This window comes from Tachyglossus aculeatus, unplaced genomic scaffold (assembly GCF_015852505.1).
Source record: "Tachyglossus aculeatus isolate mTacAcu1 unplaced genomic scaffold, mTacAcu1.pri scaffold_197_arrow_ctg1, whole genome shotgun sequence".
NCBI lineage: Eukaryota > Metazoa > Chordata > Mammalia > Monotremata > Tachyglossidae > Tachyglossus > Tachyglossus aculeatus.
In genome coordinates, this window is record NW_024044913.1 from 1 (window position 1) to 19,329 (window position 19,329).

The following is a 19,329-nucleotide window of genomic DNA, read 5'->3' on the forward strand; positions in this document are numbered from 1 at the left end:
TCGGTTCTTGTGCTCCCTCTGCTGGCCTTGCAGATCGCCGGCTCCCGGCGATCAATCAATCAATTGGATTTATTGAGCGCTTACTGTGTGCAGAGCACAGAACCAAGTGCTTGGGAGAGTATAATGTAAGAGAGTTGACAGACACGTTACCTTTCTACAACTATCTTACAGTCTAGAGGGGGAGACGGACATTAAGGTAATTTAATAAATTACAGATATGTACATAAATACTGTTGGGTTGAGAGAGGGGTGAATAAAGGATGTAAATTCAAGGGTGATGCAGAAGGGAGTGAGAAAATAGAAAGAGAAGAGGAAATGAGTGCTTAGTCTGGGAAGGAGGAAGAGATGTGCCCACACAAAAGCTTTGATTGTGGAGAGAGTAATAGAGTGTCAGATATAAAGATGGAGGATGTCCTAGTCCAAAGACGTTGACAAGTGATCAGCAGTGAGGTAGACAAGAATGAGGTACAGTGAGTAGGTTGGCATTAGAGAAGCGAAGTTTTCAGGCTGGGTTTTAGTAGGAGAAAAGTGAGGTAAGGTGGGAGGAGACAAGTTGATTGAGTGTTTTGAGGGTTTGAATGTGATGAGAACCAAGTGACTTATAGAGTCCTAGCTTCTTGAGAGATCACCTAATCCAGACAGGGCCTCACTTTGAGCATCTCCCCTGTTTTATTCATTCATTCATTCAATAGTATTTATTGAGCACTTACTGTGTACAAAACACTGTACTAAGTGCTTGGGAGGGTACAGTATAACAAGAAACAGACACATTCCCTGACCACAGTGAGCTCACAGTCTAGAGAGGGAGACAGGTTTTAAACCCAAACCCCAGAGTCCGGTTGGTCTCCCCACAAGCCTATCAGAATGTTGATGCTGTTACTGCAGGGAAGATGAGAGGTCCTGGTCTTCACTTCTACTACTACCACTAATAATAATAGTAATACTTTCTTAGCACTTACTATGGGACCAGGTACTGTGCTAAGAACTGGAGTAAATACAAGATAATCAGAATGGACAGAATCCCTGACCCAACTAGGGTTCATAGTGTAAGAGATATTAGCCCTCGGAGAAGCAACATGGCTAAGTGAAAATAGCACGGTCTTGGCAGTCAGAGGTCGTGGGTTCTAATCCAGGCTCCTCCACTTCTCAGCTGTGTCACTTTGAGCAAGTCACTTTACTTCTCTGTGCTTCAGTTACCTCATCCGGGAAAGGAAGATGAAGACTATGAGCCCCACGTGGGGCAACCTGATTTCCTTGTACATACCCCAGTGTTTAGAACAGTGTTTGGCACATAATAAGTGCTTAACAAATACCAACATTATTATTTTTATTATCATTATGAACATCATCCAGCCCTTCTCTCGACCCACACTCTAAGCCTTCTCTTCTCTGGACTAAACACCCCAGCGTTACTAGGGCTTTCCAGAAGGGACTGTTCTATCATTTAATTGGTCTTGTCTACTTGACTTCGTTAGCTCGGTCTGCCTGGCTCATGTTTTTAATTTATCAGAATTCACCGGTTTCTCAATGGCACTAATAATACCGACTTCATTAGGCTGCTTATCGTAGAGACGCTACTATCAGGAGGGGAGGAGAAAGGGGAGGAGAAGCAAGAGGAGGAGAAAGAAGGAAAGGAGGAGGAAAAAGAAGAGGAGGAAGAGGAGGAGCAGGATAAGAAAGTCATGTCTTAGGTTTCTTGCTTAGCACTTTTTAAAGATTTCTGAAGTGCTTATTTTTCATCCTCACAGCACTGCTACAAGGGAAGAAAAATCAGGCATTATTTTATAGAAGAGGAAACTGAGGCCCATAGAGGTGACATGACTTGCCCTAGGTCATACAGAAGGCCAGTGGCGGTGATGGGGCTAGAATCCGGATCTCCTGCACCCAGGGGTACAGAGGTACTCCCTCTGATTGACCAGCCGCTGAGGCCTAGAGAAAGGGAAAGGGGGAGAGAATCAGAGGAAGAACAGGTGGGTGGAGAAAGCGGACGCATCCCAGGTTAGGAAAACACTGAATCTTCCTGGACTGAAGTGTAAAACTCCCTTCAGAGGAGATGCATCATCTTCAAGGAATCCGAGTAGGCACAGAGTCTTGCGCTTCCCTGACAAAGGAGACCGAGAACTCGGGCTCCAGACCGAGCCCGCTGGCTTCTCTCAGTGGAAAAATACCGAGTAGCGTTGATAGAGCTGTACTCCTTGTGTGCAGTTTAGGAGAGTACACAGAGGTAGAAGGCGTGATTTCTGAAAAATCGCTACTTCGACATCAAGCTCCCCAGAATCCAAGGTTAATAATTACATGATTATGGTATTTATTAAACACTTACTATGTATCAAGTACTCTGCTAAACGCTAAGGTAGATACAAGATGGTCATATCAGATCCAGCCCCTTTCCCACCCCAGGCTCACGATCAATGATAGAGATGAAGAAGCAAGCACAGAGAGGTGAAATGACTTGCTCAGGGTTCCACAGCAGGGACAAAACAGAACTGTACTCTCTCAAGTGCTTAATACAGTGCCCTTCAAACAGTAAATGCTCACTACATACCATTGATGATGATGGTGATGATGATGATATTTAAGCCCCGACTCCAGATTCCTGGCCCCCAGGTCTTTTTACTAGGCCACTCTCCCTCTCTGACTCCCATGCTGCCACCTTTGTTTCTGTAGTTTACCTGTATGGTGCATCAGACTGGAGGAGAGGAGGTCACTGCATCCATCCCCCTGCCCGTAAAGTGGCTAAATTCTACAGCCGGTTTTAAGAGGGATTCCCTAGCCTTGATTATGTTGAAAAGTGCTCCCTGTTGTTTAGCCCAATCCCTCTTACTGTAGCTCCAGTAAACCCCACTCTTTGTCTCTCTCACTGCTCAGATAAGAAAGGGTACATTCCAAGGTAGTGTAAGGGAGAATGAAGTGGTTTGGTCCAGTGTACAATAATAATATAATAACAATCATTCTCGTATTTGTTAAGTGCTTATTATGTGCCGGGCACTGTACTAAGTGCTGGGGTAGATACAAAATTAACGGGTCAGACCCAGTCCCTGTCCCATGTGGGGTTCACAGATTCATCCCCATTTTTCAGATAACTGAGGCACAGATAAGTTAAGTGACTTGCCCAAGGTCATCCAGCAGATAAGTGGCAGAGCCAGGATTAAAACCCAGGTTCTCTGGCTTCCAGGCCCATGCTCTTTTCACTAGACTACACTGGTTCTTTACAAATGGGAGGGACTAGTTACTATCACTACGATTACTGCTGGTAGTATTATCTTGATTACTACTAGTACTAGAAATAGCATTTATTAAGCACTTACTATTCACTCATTCATTCATTCAATAGTATTTATTGAGCGCTTACTGTGTGCAGAGCACTGTACTAAGCGCTTGGGAAGTACAAGTTGGCAACATATAGAGAAGGTCCCTACCCAACAGCGGGCTCAGAGCCTATAAGGGGAGACAGACAACAAAATAAAACATATTAACAAAATAAAATAAATAGAATAAACATGTACAGGTACAATAGATGAATAAATAGAGTACTAAATATGTACAAACATAAATACATGTATATATATATATATATAGGTGCTGTGGGGAGGGGAAGGAGGTAAGGTGGAGGGGATGGGGAGGGGGAGGAAGCACTGGGAAATAGTACACAAGAGGGAATTGGGCACAGATCCTGTCCCTTGAGAGGCTCACAATCTATGAATAAAGATAGGGAGAGTACCTGAGACACACAGTGAGAGCAATGAAATAATAAAACGTTGACAGCATACGAGACAAGGACAAATACACAAAATACAAAATAAAAACAAAAGTCATTAGGGAGTTGTGACTGGAGGAGCAGAATTTCAGGTTCTCTGTGATTTGGAGTTCATGACATACCCGAAGTCACAGCAATGGCTACCACAGTCACTAGCCTTCCCAAGGATTAAGGAAGTCTCATGCTGCAGATGTTGGGGAGAACAGTAGAAAGTGTTGTTATCCTGTCCCTATTCTCTGATCATGGCTCTTCTTACATTTTCAAGAAAATGATAAGCCATTCCTCCTCAGTTCTAGGGATGCTGTTCATGAATGATAAGAGAAACAGCGTTTTCTCGTGGATAAAGCATGGGCCCGGGAGTCAGAAGGAGCTGGATTCTCATCCTTACTCTGCCACTCACCGCTTTGTGATTTTGGGCAAGTCACTTCACTTCTCTGGGTCTCAGTTATCTCATTTGTAAAATGGACATTAAGACTGTAAGCTCCATGTGGGAAAGGGACTGTGTTCAACCCAGTTTGGTTGTAATAATAATAATAATAATGGTAATCGTTAAGTACTTACTATGTGATAGGCACGGTACCAAGTGCTGGAGTGGAGTCAAGCATATCGGTTTGGACACTGTTCCCATCCCACATGGGGCTCACAGTCTCAATACCCATTTTACAGATTCGTTCATTCATTCAATCGTATTTATTGAGTGCTTACTGTGTGCAGAGCACTGTACTAAGCGCTTGTGAGGTACAAATCAGCAACATATAGAGACGGTCCCTGCCCAACCATGGCCTCACGTTCTAAAATATGGGCTCACAGTCTGATGAGGTAACTGAGGCCCGAGAAGTGAAGTGATTTCACAGAGCAGACAAATGGCAGAGCCGGAGTTAGAATCCACGACCTTTTGACTCCCAGACCCGTGCTGTATCCACTAGGCCATGCTGCTTTTTACTGCAGTGCTTAGTACAGTGCCTGGAACATAGTAAACACTTAACAAATGCTATTATCATTGTTGTTATTATTATTATTATTAATAGTAATAACAATGAGGTGGATCTTCATTAGCTCTTATGCCTGGAAGAGTTAATATAGAAAGTCCAAGCCCTTCTCTTTGCCTACAGTTTTGTTGGGTACCTGATACATTCTGTATAGCTTTTTCAGGTCTGAACTCTACTAATTTCTACTGTCACTTTCGATTTTCCTGGCTAGCTTCCCCTTCACTCCCTATCCCAGGAACACAATACCAGCTGGAGCAGCGGGTCCACTGTCCCTTTCTTCTCTCAGATGGTCTTGCTCTTTCTCTCAGGCCTCAGTAATTGGACTGAGCTGCCCCGGCAACTGTCATCCACTGCAGGCAATGGTAGCTTGGAGCAGAGGCTTGCCAACAGGCAACTAGACTACTACTATTATAATTACTAGTAACAATAATAACTATACTATTAGTAGTAATGATAATAATAGCTATCTAGTACTAGTAGAAGCAGCAGCAGCAGCAGTAGTAGTAGTAGTAGTAATAATAATAGTAGTAGTAGTAGTAGTAGTAGTAGTAGTAGTAGTAGTAGTAGTAGTCGTAGAACTACAGCATGGCTTAGTGGAAAGATCCCGGGCTTGGAAGTCAGAGGTCATGGGTTCTAATCCCAGCTCTGCAACTTGTCTGCTATGTGACTTTGGGCAAGTCACTTAACTTCTCTGTGCCTCAGTTACCTCACCTGGAAAATGGGGATTAAGATTGTGAGCCCCACGTGGGACAACCTAATCACCTTGTATCCCCCCCCAACGCTTAGAACAGTGTTTCACACATAGTAAGTGCTTAACAAATACCATTATTATTATTAATCATATTAGTAGTAGTGGTAGTAGTAGTAATAGCAGTAGCACTGATGAGAAACAGTATGGCCTGATTGATAGGGCACAGGCCTGGGAGTCAGAAGGACATGGGTTCTAATCCCGACTCCACCGCCTGCCTCCTGTGTAACCTTGGGCAAGTCACTTCACTTCTCTGGACCTCAGTTACATCTTCTGTAAAATGGAGATTAAGACTTTGAGCTCCAGGTGGGACCTGTGCTATGTCCAACCTGATTATCCTGCACCTATCCCAGTGCTTAGTACAATGCCTGGTACTTAGAAAACACTTACCAAATACCGTTTTCATCATACTAGTGCTATTACTACTTCTGCCGCCAAATTAATATCGTCTTTGCTTCTCAGCAAACCTCCAGGATGGGCACTGAGGGAGAAACCAACCGGTCGGTGGGAACCTACATCATCGTCGTGGGATTTAAGATCAGTCCAGAACTCCAGATCTTCCTCTTCCTAGCTTTGCTGGTGGCCTACTGTCTGGTGCTGGTGGGGAAAGTTGGGATGATAGCTGTGATCCAAGGGGAAACCCGGGTCCATAACCCTATGTACTTCTTCCTCCAGAACCTGTCCTTCACTGACCTCTCTCTGCCATCACCCACAAGGTACTGGCCAGCTTCTGGAAACAGGGTAAGTCCATTTCCTTAGCTGGCTGTGCTGCCCAGTTCTTCCTGTTCACTTCCTTCATTTTGACCGAGGGCTTTGTCCTGACGGCCATGGCTTATGATAGACTGGTCCCTATCTGCTCGCCACTCCTCTACTCCTCCCGCATGTCTCGGTCCCTCTGCATCCGGCTAGTGGCTGGCTCGTAAGACTATGGTTGTATCGGCTCCACTCTCCAGTCTACCATGACATTCTCTGTGACTTTCTGCCCCTCATGGGTCATCAAACACTTTTACTGCGATGTCCAGCTACTCCGCCGGATCACATGCTCCGACACTTCCATCTAGGAGGCCATGTCCTTTGTTCTGTCTGCAGTCATCATCCTGCCCACTGTCCTGGTTATCCTGGGCTCTTACATCTGCACTGGCTCTGCCATCCTGAAGATCAACTCCCCTGAGGTGCGCAAGAAGGCTCTCTCCACCTGTGGCTCTCATCTGGGCGTCGTGAGCCTCCTCTGTGGAACCATGTCTTTCATTTACCTCACCCCATCCTCATCCCTTGAGTGTCGCAAGGCCGCTGCCATGTGCTACACCCTCATCACCCCCATGCTGAACCCCATGATTTATTCTCTGAGGAACAAAGATGCCAAGGAGGCCCTGAGAAGGATCCTGGGAAAAAATGGCTTCTTTCTGAAACTCCCCCCCACCCCCAGTAATAGTGGTAATAATAATAACAATTATGGTACTTGTTAAGTGCTTACTATGTGCCAAGCACTGTTCTAAGCACTACGTTAGAGACAAATCAATCTGGTTGTACACAGTTCCTGCCCCACATGGGGCTCACTCATAATCTCCATTTTACAGATGAGGTAAGTGAGGTCCAGAGAAATAAGGTGATTTGCCCAAAATCTCACAACAGACATGTGGGAGAGCCGGGATTAGAACCCAGGATCTTCTGACTCCTAGACCCGTATTGTATTCACTAAACCACACCAGTAGTATTTACTGAGCACCCCCTGGTTTTGGTGCACTGCACTGAGCTCTCAGGAAATACAGAATTTAAAATTCCTCTGCCCACAAGGAATTAGTACTCTAAACATATAGCCTACTGGAGGAGGAGTAGAATTACTATTTTTGAACATCCGTGGTGCCCTGCTTTTTATTGCTGTTGACCCCTTAACCATGCCCTCTTCCTAACCTGGAACTTCCTACTTCAGAACTGGCAGTCCACAGCTAATCACATCTCCCCCAGGAGAACGTCCCTGATTAGTCTGAAATCTCCCCACCCTATTTTCCCCCACTTTCTACCCCATCATTTCTTGGGTACTCACGCCTGATCCCTTTGCACTTATGTCCTAATCTTTAAACTCTATTTCTTCCCAACCACCTGTGATTTACATATGTATCTGTCTTCTCCACTAGATTGTAAATTCTTTCAAGGCAGGGATCGTGTCTCTATTGTACTCTTCCAAGTGATTAGTACAGTGCTCTGTACAGGGTAAGTGTTTTGTAAATTCTACTGATTGACCCCAAGTGTTTGAGAGGTACAGAATAAATGAATGGCACAATCCATGTCCACAAGGAGCTCAGATTAAAATGAATGATGCAGACATATAAATATTCACAATTAGAGTGGTCAAAATTAATCACTGAATATATACATTAGTGTCCGCTCCTTTTCTCCTAACTGCCAGGCCTCCTCCACTGGGATCCTCATCCTCGACTCCGCTCTCTCATTCACCCCTCACATCCAAGCTGTCACCAAAACCTGCCGGTCTCAGCTCCGCAACATTGCCAAGATCCGCCCTTTCTTCTCCATCCAAACTGCTACCCTGCTCGTTCAAGCTCTCATCCTATCCCGTCTGGACTATTGCATCAGCCTTCTCTCTGATCTCCCATCCTCGTGTCTCTCCCCACTTCAATCCATACTTCATGCTGCTGCCCGGATTCTTTTCGTCCAGAAACGCTCTGGGCATATTACTCCCCTCCTCAAAAATCTCCAGTGGCTACCGATCAATCTGCGCATCAGGCAGAAACTCCTCACCCTGGGCTTCAAGGCTCTCCATCACCTCGCCCCCTCCTACCTCACCTCCCTTCTCTCCTTCTACAGCCCACCCCGCACCCTCCGCTCCTCTGCCGCTAATCTCCTCACCGTACTTCGTTCTCGCCTGTCCCGCCGTCGACCCCCGGCCCACGTCATCCCCCGGGCCTGGCATGCCCTCCCTCTGCCCATCCGCCAAGCTAGCTCTCTTCCTCCCTTCAAGGCCCTACTGAGAGCTCACCTCCTCCAGGAGGTCTTCCCAGACTGAGCCCCTTCCTTCCTCTCCCCCTCGTCCCCCTCTCCATCCCCCCATCTTACCTCCTTCCCTTCCCCACAGCACCTGTATATATGTATATATGTTTGTACATATTTATTACTCTATTTATTTATTTATTTTACTTGTACATATCTTTTCTATTCATTTTATTTCGTTAGTATGTTTGGTTTTGTTCTCTGTCTCCCCCTTATAGACTGTGAGCCCACTGTTGGGTAGGGACTTTCTCTATATGTTGCCAACATGTACTTCCCAAGCGCTTAGTACAGTGCTCTGCACACAGTAAGCGCTCAATAAATGCGATTGATTGATTGATTGATCCTCTTTTCTGGCAATGCCTGTGTTCTTACTGTACGACCTTCTGCAAGTCTTTTTGCCACGGTGAACTTCAGTTCTCCTCAGGGCTCTATCCAGGAAGTACGTGTAGCACACGGTCCCCACAGCACCAGAACAGGGTTAGGTAGGAGCTAGGGAGGTGATGGGAAAGAATTTAGGTAGTTCACACAAAACAATTTCAATTCATTTAGCAAAGTTATTAGCAAGATCATTAGTGGCAAGAGGAGTTGGGAGCACAAGGAGTTGAAGGAGAAAGCTAAAAGTCAGGAATAGGTGGTTCTTGGGTTTCTTGAGCAGTGAAGTGGGGGAGAATTTGAGATGGATGAGGTCCATCCAAGAAAATTTATAAGTTAACAAAATAACAAAAATAAAATATTTATTTTACACTTACTATGGGACAAGCACTGCGCTAAGCGCTGAGGTAGGTACATGTTAATTGGGTCAGATATAGTGGTGGTTCCACATGGTTTCACAGTCTAGGTAGGAGGGAGAACCATCATTGAATCCCTATTTCACAAACGAAGAAGCTGAGGCATCGTGATGTTTTAGAAAACGTGATCTGGACAGCAGAGGGAAGCGTGAGCAAGGGAGAGGAGCGGCTAGTGACAGAGAGGTTTGCGAGGACCAGGAATTAGTCCTGGGATATGACAAACATCTGGACCAGCATGGTGGTATTTGCTGAGCATCACTGGGAACAGCACACAGAAGTAAACTTCTGTGGAGGAGGAATCGACTCTCCCTCTGCTACTCACCCTGCTATTGTCTTTAGCAGATTTTAGGGTTTGCAGTGCGGTTTAGAAGTCCAGTTCAGATCACTCAGCCCACATACCCCAGATGTATTCGTGCAGTGAAAGACTCCATATCAGCTTCTTAAGTCTGTCTCACCCCTCACACCCAAGCTGTCACCAAAACCTGCCGGTCTCAGCTCCGCAACATTGCCAAGATCCGCCCTTTCCTCTCCATCCGTACCGCTACCCTGCTCATTCAAGCTCTCATCCTATCCCGTCTGGACTACTGCACCAGCCTTCTCTCTGATCTCCCATCCTCGTGTCTCTCTCTACTTCAATCCATACTTCATGCTGCTGCCCGGATTATCTTTGTCCAGAAACGCTCTGGGCATATTACTCCCCTCCTCAAAAATCTCCAGTGGCTACCGATCAATCTGCGCATCAGGCAGAAACTCCTCACCCTGGGCTTCAAGGCTCTCCATCACCTCGCCCCCTCCTACCTCACCTCCCTTCTCTCCTTCTACAGCCCACCCCGCAACCTCCTCTCCTCCACCGCTAATCTCCTCACCCTACCTCGTTCTCGCCTGTCCCGCCATCGCCCCCGGCCCACGTCATCCCCCGGTCCTGGAATGCCCTCCCTCTGCCCATCCGCCAAGCTAGCTCTCTTCCTCCCTTCAAGGCCCTGCTGAGAGCTCACCTCTTCCAGGAGGCCTTCCCAGACTGAGCCCCTTCCTTCCTTTCCCCCTCGTCCCCCTCTCCATTCCCCCATCTTACCTCCTTCCCTTCCCCACAGCACCTGTATATATGTATATATGTTTGTACATATTTATTACTCTATTTATTTATTTATTTATTTATTCATTTTACTTGTACATATCTATCCTATTTATTTTATTTTGTTAGTATGTTTGGTTTTGTTCTCTGTCTCCCCCTTTTAGACTGTGAGCCCACTGTTGGGTAGGGACTGCCTCTATATGTTGCCAATTTGTTCTTCCCAAGCGGTTAGTATAGTGCTCTGCACATAGTAAGTGCTCAATAAATACGATTGATGATGATGATGATGATGAAGTAAACGTTGGGAAAGTACAGTAGATCTACAAGACAGGTTTCCTTCCCGCAAGGAACTTCCACTCTACTGAAAACAAACAAACAAAAAAACCCCAAAACGTTATCAAGCAGGTAATCAGAATAAGTTAACTGAACAATCGATTATATTTATATATGCATATGTGCCGAGGGAGAGAGTAAAACACTCAATATGTAAGCACCCTCTGGTGGGGGTGGTATCTGGGGACAAGTGGGATCCTGAGTAGAAAATTGGCAAAAATACATCACCTAAGAGCATGACTTGGTTACAGAAACCCATGAACCTAAAACACCTAAAGCCCTAAGACGTTCCGTACTTAGGTTCACCGTCTACCTATGGAAGATCTCTCATTCATATCTAAAGGGGGAGTGACTGTGATCAAGAATTTGTGTAATATATGGATGGGCAGTCAGTAAGGTGTTACTAGGGAGAAACTGAGGGTGTCAGGTGGTCAGCCCCTCAACATCAATCTATGAAAACTATTAAATGTATGCCTACTGCTTGCACAGTCGTACACTAAGTCCTAGAGAGAGCAGAATAGTGGGAAAAGACAGGCTCTCTGCCCTGAAACAGCTTGCACTCCAAACATTAAGATGAAATACCATCCAGGACATTCATATACCCATCTCTCCATATTGTCCTGTTTCCACTGACAGACATGGAGTTCTGGGCTGGGTCGATCAATGGTCTGACCCACTACCTTCCATTTTTGTGGATCCCTCCATACTGGGATTTGACATCTGGTTGTCCAGCAGGATTCTCACTTCCTGTGGAAAATGTTTACGTTTCCTACCACATCCCTTAAGACCTGCTTGACGTGCTGTTTCCACAGGGTGTAGATGAAGGAGTTGAGCAAAGGAACCTCGGAGGTGTGGAGTAAGGCCACCCTCTTATTCTAAGCCTTCCTTGGGGAACGTATTGACATACATGAAGATGCAGCTGCTGTATGAGCTGCAGTGCAAAAGCAGTGTGGCTCAGTGGAAAAGAGCACGGGCTTTAGAGTCAGAGGTCATGGGTTCAAATCCCGGATCTGCCAATTGTCAGCTGTGTGACTTTGGGCAAGTCACTTAACTTCTCTGGGCCTCAGTTCCCTCATATGTAAAATAGGGATTAAGACTTTGAGCCCCCCATGGGACAACCTGATCACCTTGTAACCTCCCCAGTGCTTAGAACAGTGCTTTGCACATAGTAAGCACTTAACAAATACCATTATTATTATCATTATTAGGAGATGGAGACCACTACCATGTGGGAGGAGCAGGTGGAAAGGGCCTTTTTCCTCTGCTGGGCAGAGGAAAGTTTCAGGATGGTACGGACAGTGGCCGTGTAGGGCACAGTCACTAGCGCCAAGGTGATCAGGAGTGTCACCACTGCCAAGACAAGGACTATCACCTCTATGGCCTGGGTGTCCGAGCAGGTCAGCTGTAGTAATATTATGCAGTCACAGCAGTAATGGTTGATTACGTTGGGGCCACAGAAAGTTAGCTGGCTGATCATGATGTTTGACACTAAAACAGTAAGCCAGCCAGACACCCAGGAACCGAGAACCAGCAGGATGTAGACGCTGCCACTCATGACGGTTGTGTAGTGCAGGGGCCGGCAGATGGCGACATAACGGACTTAGGACATGGCAGCCAAGAGGAAGAACTCTGTCGCCCCCAGCAAGATGGCGAAGATCTGTACAAAACAGGCGTCAAAGCTAACGGTCTTGTTCCCAGTTCCGATGCTGCTTTTCTGGGGACAAGGAGAGACGTGAAAGAGATCTCCAGGAAGGAGGAATTGCAAAGGAAGAAGTACACGGGGGTGTGGGGCCAGGAGTCCACAACCCAGTCCAGTTCCTATGCTGCATTTCTGGGGACAAAGATAGACATGAAGGAGACCTGCAGGAAGGAGAAACTGCACAGGAAGAATTACATGGAGGTGTGAGGCGGGAGTCCAGCAGGATGAGGGTAATGATGGCCAGGTTCCCAGCGACGCTCAGCCCATAAGTGGCAAACAGAAAAAGGAAAAGCAGAGCCTGAAACTCTGGATCGTCCGACAATCTGAGGAGAATGAACTCTGTCACTATTGTTCGGTTTCTCATCATTGACTCCTGCGGGAACTGAAAGAGTAGGGAGAATGTAGGTGGAAGAATAATTGGAAAACTAATCACTCGATCATTCTCACAGTACATCGGTCATATTTACTGAGATCCTATTGTGTGTGAAGCACTATGTTGAGCACTGGGAAGAATACAGTAAAGTTAGAACATATGATCCCTGTTCTCTCATGATGCCCATGTCTCTCCCATCCTAAAAAAACCCTCTCTTGACCTCACCTTACCTTCTAGTTATCGTCCCATATCCCTCCTACCATTCCTTTCCAAACTCCTTGAACGAGTTGTCTACACGCGCTGCCTAGAATTCCTCAACAACAACTCTCTCCTCGACCCCCTCCAGCCTGGCTTCCGTCTCCTTCATTCCACGGAAACTGCCCTATCAAAGGTCACCAATGACCTCTTGCTTGCCAAATCCAACGGCTCATACTCTGTCCTAGTCCTCCTCGACCTCTCAGCTGCCTTTGACACTGTGGACCACCCCCTTCTCCTCAACACGCTATCTGACCTTGGCTTCACAGACTCCGTCCACTCCTGGTTCTCCTCTTATCTCTCCGGGCGTTCTTTCTCGTCTCTTTTGCAGGCTCTTCCTCCCCCTCCCATCCTCTTACTGTGGGGTTCCCCAAGGTTCAGTGCTTGGTCCCCTTCTGTTCTCAATCTACACGCACTCCCTTGGTGACCTCATTCGCTCCCACGGCTTCAACTATCATCTCTACGCTGATGACACCCAGATCTACATCTCTGCCCCTGCTCTCTCCCCCTCTCTCCAGGCTCGCATCTCCTCCTGCCTTCAGGACATCTCCATCTGGATGTCTGCCCGCCACCTAAAGCTCAACATGTCGAAGACTGAACTCCTTCTCTTCCCTCCCAAACCTTGCCCTCTCCCTGACTTCCCCATCTCTGTTGACGGCACTACCATCCTTCCCGTCTCACAAGCCCGCAACCCTGGTGTCATCCTCCACTCCGCTCTCTCATTCACCCCTCACATCCAAGCCGTCACCAAAACCTGCCGGTCTCAGCTCCGCAACATTGCCAAGATGCGCCCTTTCTTCTCCATCCCAACCGCTACCCTGCTCATTCAAGCTCTCCTCCTATCCCGTCTGGACTACTGCATCAGCCTTCTCTCTGATCTCCCATCCTCGTGTCTCTCTCCACTTCAATCCATACTTCATGCTGCTGCCCGGATTATCTTTGTCCAGAAACGCTATGGGCACATTACTCCCCTCCTCAAAAATCTCCAGTGGCTACCGATCAATCTGCGCATCAGGCAGAAACTCCTCACCCTGGGCTTCAAGGCTCTCCATCACCTCGCCCCCTCCTACCTCACCTCCCTTCTCTCCTTCTACAGCCCACCCCGCACCCTCCGCTCCTCTGCCGCTAATCTCCTCACCGTACTTCGTTCTCGCCTGTCCCGCCGTCGACCCCCGGCCCACGTCATCCCCCGGGCCTGGCATGCCCTCCCTCTGCCCATCCGCCAAGCTAGCTCTCTTCCTCCCTTCAAGGCCCTACTGAGAGCTCACCTCCTCCAGGAGGCCTTCCCAGACTGAGCCCCTTCCTTCCTCTCCCCCTCGTCCCCCTCTCCATCCCCCCATCTTACCTCCTTCCCTTCCCCACAGCACCTGTATATATGTATATATGTTTGTACATATTTATTACTCTATTTATTTATTTATTTTACTTGTACATGTCTTTTCTATTCATTTTATTTCGTTAGTATGTTTGGTTTTGTTCTCTGTCTCCCCCTTCTAGACTGTGAGCCCACTGTTGGGTAGGGACTTTCTCTATATGTTTCCAACTTGTACTTCCCAAGCGCTTAGTACAGTGCTCTGCACACAGTAAGCGCTCAATAAATACGATTGATTGATTGATTGATTGATTCTCCTTTGAAGTCTAGATGGGGATCCAGACTCTGGCAAGATTTACAAAAATCAATCAGTCATATTGATTAAGGTCCTAATGTGTGTAGAACAAAATGCCAAGCACTCGGAGAGTATGATAGAATTATATATATGATCCCTGCCTTCCAGGAATTTACAGTCTCTCCTGGGAGACAGACACAAAAATCAATTACTAATGTCCAACGTGATTATCTTGTATCTGCTCTAGCATTTAGAGCAGTGCTTGACAACTAGTAAATGCTTAACAAATGCTATTATTATTATTATTACTAGGAGGAAACGGTAGAGTGTAAAGGTCTGTACATAGGTGCTACAGGGAATGGGGAGGGGTGAGCTCCCACGTCTATAGTTGGAAAGAGAGGGCTGAAAAATGGCAGCTGGACAGGGCCAAAGGAAAACTTCTTTTATGGAATTATGAAAAGGGGGATAATGTCTTCATCCGTCTACCTTGACTCTTCATTCCTTTAAATATTTTATTCTCTGGTCTTCATCTTCTGGGTTCCCTTGTGCCTATTAGCTCTGTTGGCTCTCATAAAGCCACTCCTACTTTCCAAATCTTCATTCATGTCAAAACCTTTCTCTAAAAACGATTCCATTTACTTTTAAACCAGGAATAATAATCTTCTGCTTTTCATTACTCTTTGGAGCATTCCCGTCTACTGTGGATTCTCATCTCAGTCTCACCTTCTCCCTGAGACTTGTTCTCCTCTTGGACTCCCTCTCTCTTCATTCCAGTCTTTCCACAGCTGTCCCCATCAAAAAAGCTTTTCTGAAATCCTAATTCCTTCATGAGCCCCACCCTGATTCGTTTTCCTTCTCTCTAGATCACATCTTCCCAACTACAACAACAGGCCTCCTGCACCAACTACACACTTCTCTACATGTTGACTTATATAACCTATTCTTTCAGCATCACCTTTATGAGAACAAGCACTTTTTTCTTTCTCTTTTTCTATCAGAAAACTCTTTGTTATTTCTTTCGGTGTCTGCTTCTTCCAGGTGACTATAAGCTCATGGAGGGCAGAAATAATTCCTGCTAACTCTAATGCACACTCTCAGGTTCTAAGTACAGTGCTCTGCACAGAGTAGACCATAGGCTCCTGGGTCTGGGTCTGGGTCTACCAATTCTAGTGTACTGTACTCTCCCAAGCTCTAGGTTCAGTGCTCCACACATAGTAAGCACTCAATAATTACAATTGTTTGATTGGTTGAAGTCTTTCCCCTTCCGGTCTTCATCCCCTCCACCCCCTGTCCCTAAACGTTTGACTCCTATTCCTTCCCACAGTGTCTCGAAGAAGTTACAGGAAAAGATGACACTTGGTGGGAGAGGGAGGAGTTTTTCACACCCAAATACATTCCAGCATTCTGAAAAAAAGAATTTCATTTATATGTTCCCACTCAGGATTTTTCATACACACATCATCTCAAAATCAATCTGACCATAGAATTTACTGTGATAATTCAGGAGGCATTCAACAGAGCTGGGATTTCAGCAAACTATCACACCAGAAGGCAGATGTCTCTTTGAGAAACTAAGTTACTTCAGTCTTTCCCGAAGGAGTGGGAACAGTTACAGGGTGTTCGTATTTAAGGGATAGCATCTGCAAGAAACCCGTATGGAGGAGGAGAGAGGTCTCAAGGAACCCCAAAATATTAATTACAGCACTTAGTAAGTGCATAATATGTTCTAAGAGCTGCAGTGGATGCATGATTAACAGATCAGGCAGAGTCCCTCTCGCACACGAAGCTCACAATCTAATTCCCGTCCTTGCTAGCCCTTCCTACAGTTTCTATTCAGTCTGACTCAACCCTTCGAGAAGACCTCAGGGGCCAGTTAGTGCTGCCCCCATCTCCCAAGAAGTGCTGTTTTTCATGGTGGGAGAGAATCCGCCCTAGGAAGAGATGAAAAGTCGAAGATTCATCAGCTAGTTTATGTTGTAGAGGGTCTCTCTCTCTCCTCTAACATCCACCCTCTACCTCGCTCTCCCTGCATCGGAGCTGAACTGCTTTTTTTTCATCCTCCTGGAGCTTGAGGGGCATTCTAGTTTGTAACCATTTCCAGCCTCCAGAAAGAGCCGTTAGGGCACCCCGACCGGATGGGGACAGGGAAAATGGCCGAAAAGCTTCCCATCCAACTCTCTAGGAAAGAGTCAGTGGAGGCAAGCTCTGCGGCCAGCCATCCATTACGGACCTTGCGCGCCCTCTGTTGTCCTCGCAGATGACTGACTTGCAGCGGTGAGGGATTTTGGTCTGGGGCGAAGTGATTCATAGAATCATAGTTTCCCCGAGCTATCTTCTAGCCTAGTCCCCTGCTCCCAGGCAGTGCCACACTTACCACATCTCCCCTGTTTTAAACCCAGCCCTCACGGCCTGGACGGTCTCTCTGCAGCCTATCAGAATCTAGCAGCAGCTGCTGCTGCTATTTCTGTCTGGGAGTCCCAGTGTTCAATACGACTACTGCTACGACTACTTCTACGACTACTACTACTACTACTACTACTACTACTACTACTACTACTACTACTACTAAAATAATTGCGTAGTATGGCTTACTGGAAAAAACTGACCTGGGTGTCAGAGGATCTGAGTTCTTATCCTGCCTCTGTCACTTTCCTGCTATATGACCTTGGGCAAGACACTTAACCTCTCTGTGCCTCAGTTCTTTCCTCTGTAAAATGGGGAATCAACCTCTGGTCTCCCTTCAACTTAAACTGCAAACCCCATGTGGGATATGATGATTTTGTATCTACCCCAGTACTTAAAAAGTGCATCACACATCACAAGCGCTTACCATTATTATCTTTATTAATATTATTATTATTATTAATACTGAGCAGCGTGGCTCAGTGGAAAGAGCACGGCCTTGGGAGTCAGAGGTCAGGGGTTCAAATCCCGGCTCCACCACTTGTCAGCTGTGTGACTTTGGGCAAGTCACTTAACTTCTCTGTGCTTCAGTTACCTCATCTGTAAAATGGGGAATAAGACTGTGAACCCCCCGTGGGACAACCTGATCACCTTATAACCTCCCCAGCGCTTAGAACAGTGGTTTGCACATAGTAAGCGCTTAATAGATGCCATCATTATTATTAGCCAAATATATTGCTAAGTGCTGGGGGTAAATGTAGGATTATCAGACGGGACAGAGTCCCTGACCCAAGCGGGGCTCATTGTCTGAGGGTCATTAACTCTTGGAGAACCTCATCCATCCAGGACCACCCCCACACCACCCCCTTAGACTTCTCATCTCAAGACTAAACAGCCGAGCACCCTAAGGCTTTATGAGAAGAGACTACTCTATCATTTTATTAGTCTTCTCTGCTGGAATTTGTTAGCTTGATCTGCCTGGCTCATGTTTTCAATTTATCAGATTTCACAGCTTTCTCAATGACACTAACCGTACCAACTTTTCTGGATGTTTACCTTAGGAGAGCTGCTGTCAGGAGGAGAAAAGAAGGAGAACGAAAAGGAGGAGGTCAAGGGAGCGGAGGAAAAGGGAAGAGAGGAGAAAGAAGGGATAGTAGTGTCTTATTTTTTGTTTAGCATTATAATAAAATTTCCAAAGTACTTTCACCACGTTCACATCCTTTGCAGTAATTAATAATAATAATATCATTTATTATGCGCTTACTATGTGTAAAGCACTGTTCTAGGGGCTGGGGAGGTTATAAGGTGATCAGGTTGTCCCACGGGGTGCTCACAGTTTTCATCCCCATTTTACAGATGAGGTAACTGAGGCCCAGAGAAGTTAAGTGACTTGCCCAAAGTCACACAGCTGACAATTGGCAGAGCTGGGATTTGAACCCATGACCTCTGACTCCAAAGCCTGTGCTCTTTCCAAGGGGCCATGCTGCTTCTCTATTGCTTCTCTATTAAGTGATCACTATGCCCAGAAAACTACAGTGGATAAATGCTTAACATACTGCACATAGTCCCCCTCTCACACAGAGATCACAATGTACCTAATCTTTGACAGGGGAGGAAACTGATTTGGGGGAGGTGAAATGACTTCTGCAAGTTCGCCCAGCAGGGCAGTGGCAGAGTAGGACTCAAACTCTGGTCTACTGATTTCCTAATGTGCAGCGAAATCAAACTCTTCTTTGGGACTATAACCCTTCCCTCCTCACTCAGAACGCTTGCCCATCAGATCCTTCTCGTTCTGCATCTTCAGGCAAACTGGGCATCGCTGAAAGGCATTGCTAAAGGTGTAAAGCGTGTGTTAGAAGTCTGTGGTGAGGTAAAAGGGTCCTGGGTCCTGGATAGAAGAGCTATGGTCTCTCTGGAAAATGCCCAGAGACAATGGCTGTATTCCAGGTGGCAGGAGAGCAGAGACCTGAAGGAGATGGGAGTATGAAGAACCTTAGCAGGACTAATGTCTTGTTGCCTCAATCTCCCCTACCTCACTCGGGGCCTACCTTTGTCCGCCCGTGCCTCTCGTCCCTGTTCCCCCTCTGCCTTTCGACCCTAGTTTCCCTTTATGTCCGATAACCGGGGGGGACAAGTGTAGGGAAGCAGAGGTACCGCTCTGCCTATGGGCCTGGTTCCCCGTTTCCCGGCCCTGGTCCCCCTCTGCCTCCTGGCCCTGGCTCCCCTGCACCGGCCAGCACTCGCTTCCCTCTACCTCCAGGCACTGGGACCCCTCTACCTCGCGACCTAGGTCCCCCTG

The 19,329-nt window shown here is 46.7% G+C and overlaps 2 pseudogenes; one reads left to right on the forward strand and one right to left on the reverse strand.

The window, feature by feature from the left end:
• The first annotated feature begins 5,968 nt into the window (after positions 1-5,968).
• Positions 5,969-7,444, forward strand: LOC119923424 (annotated as a pseudogene).
• Positions 7,445-11,433: 3,989 nt separating this feature from the next.
• LOC119923422 lies at positions 11,434-12,759 on the reverse strand (annotated as a pseudogene).
• Between the last annotated feature and the right edge of the window lie 6,570 nt (positions 12,760-19,329).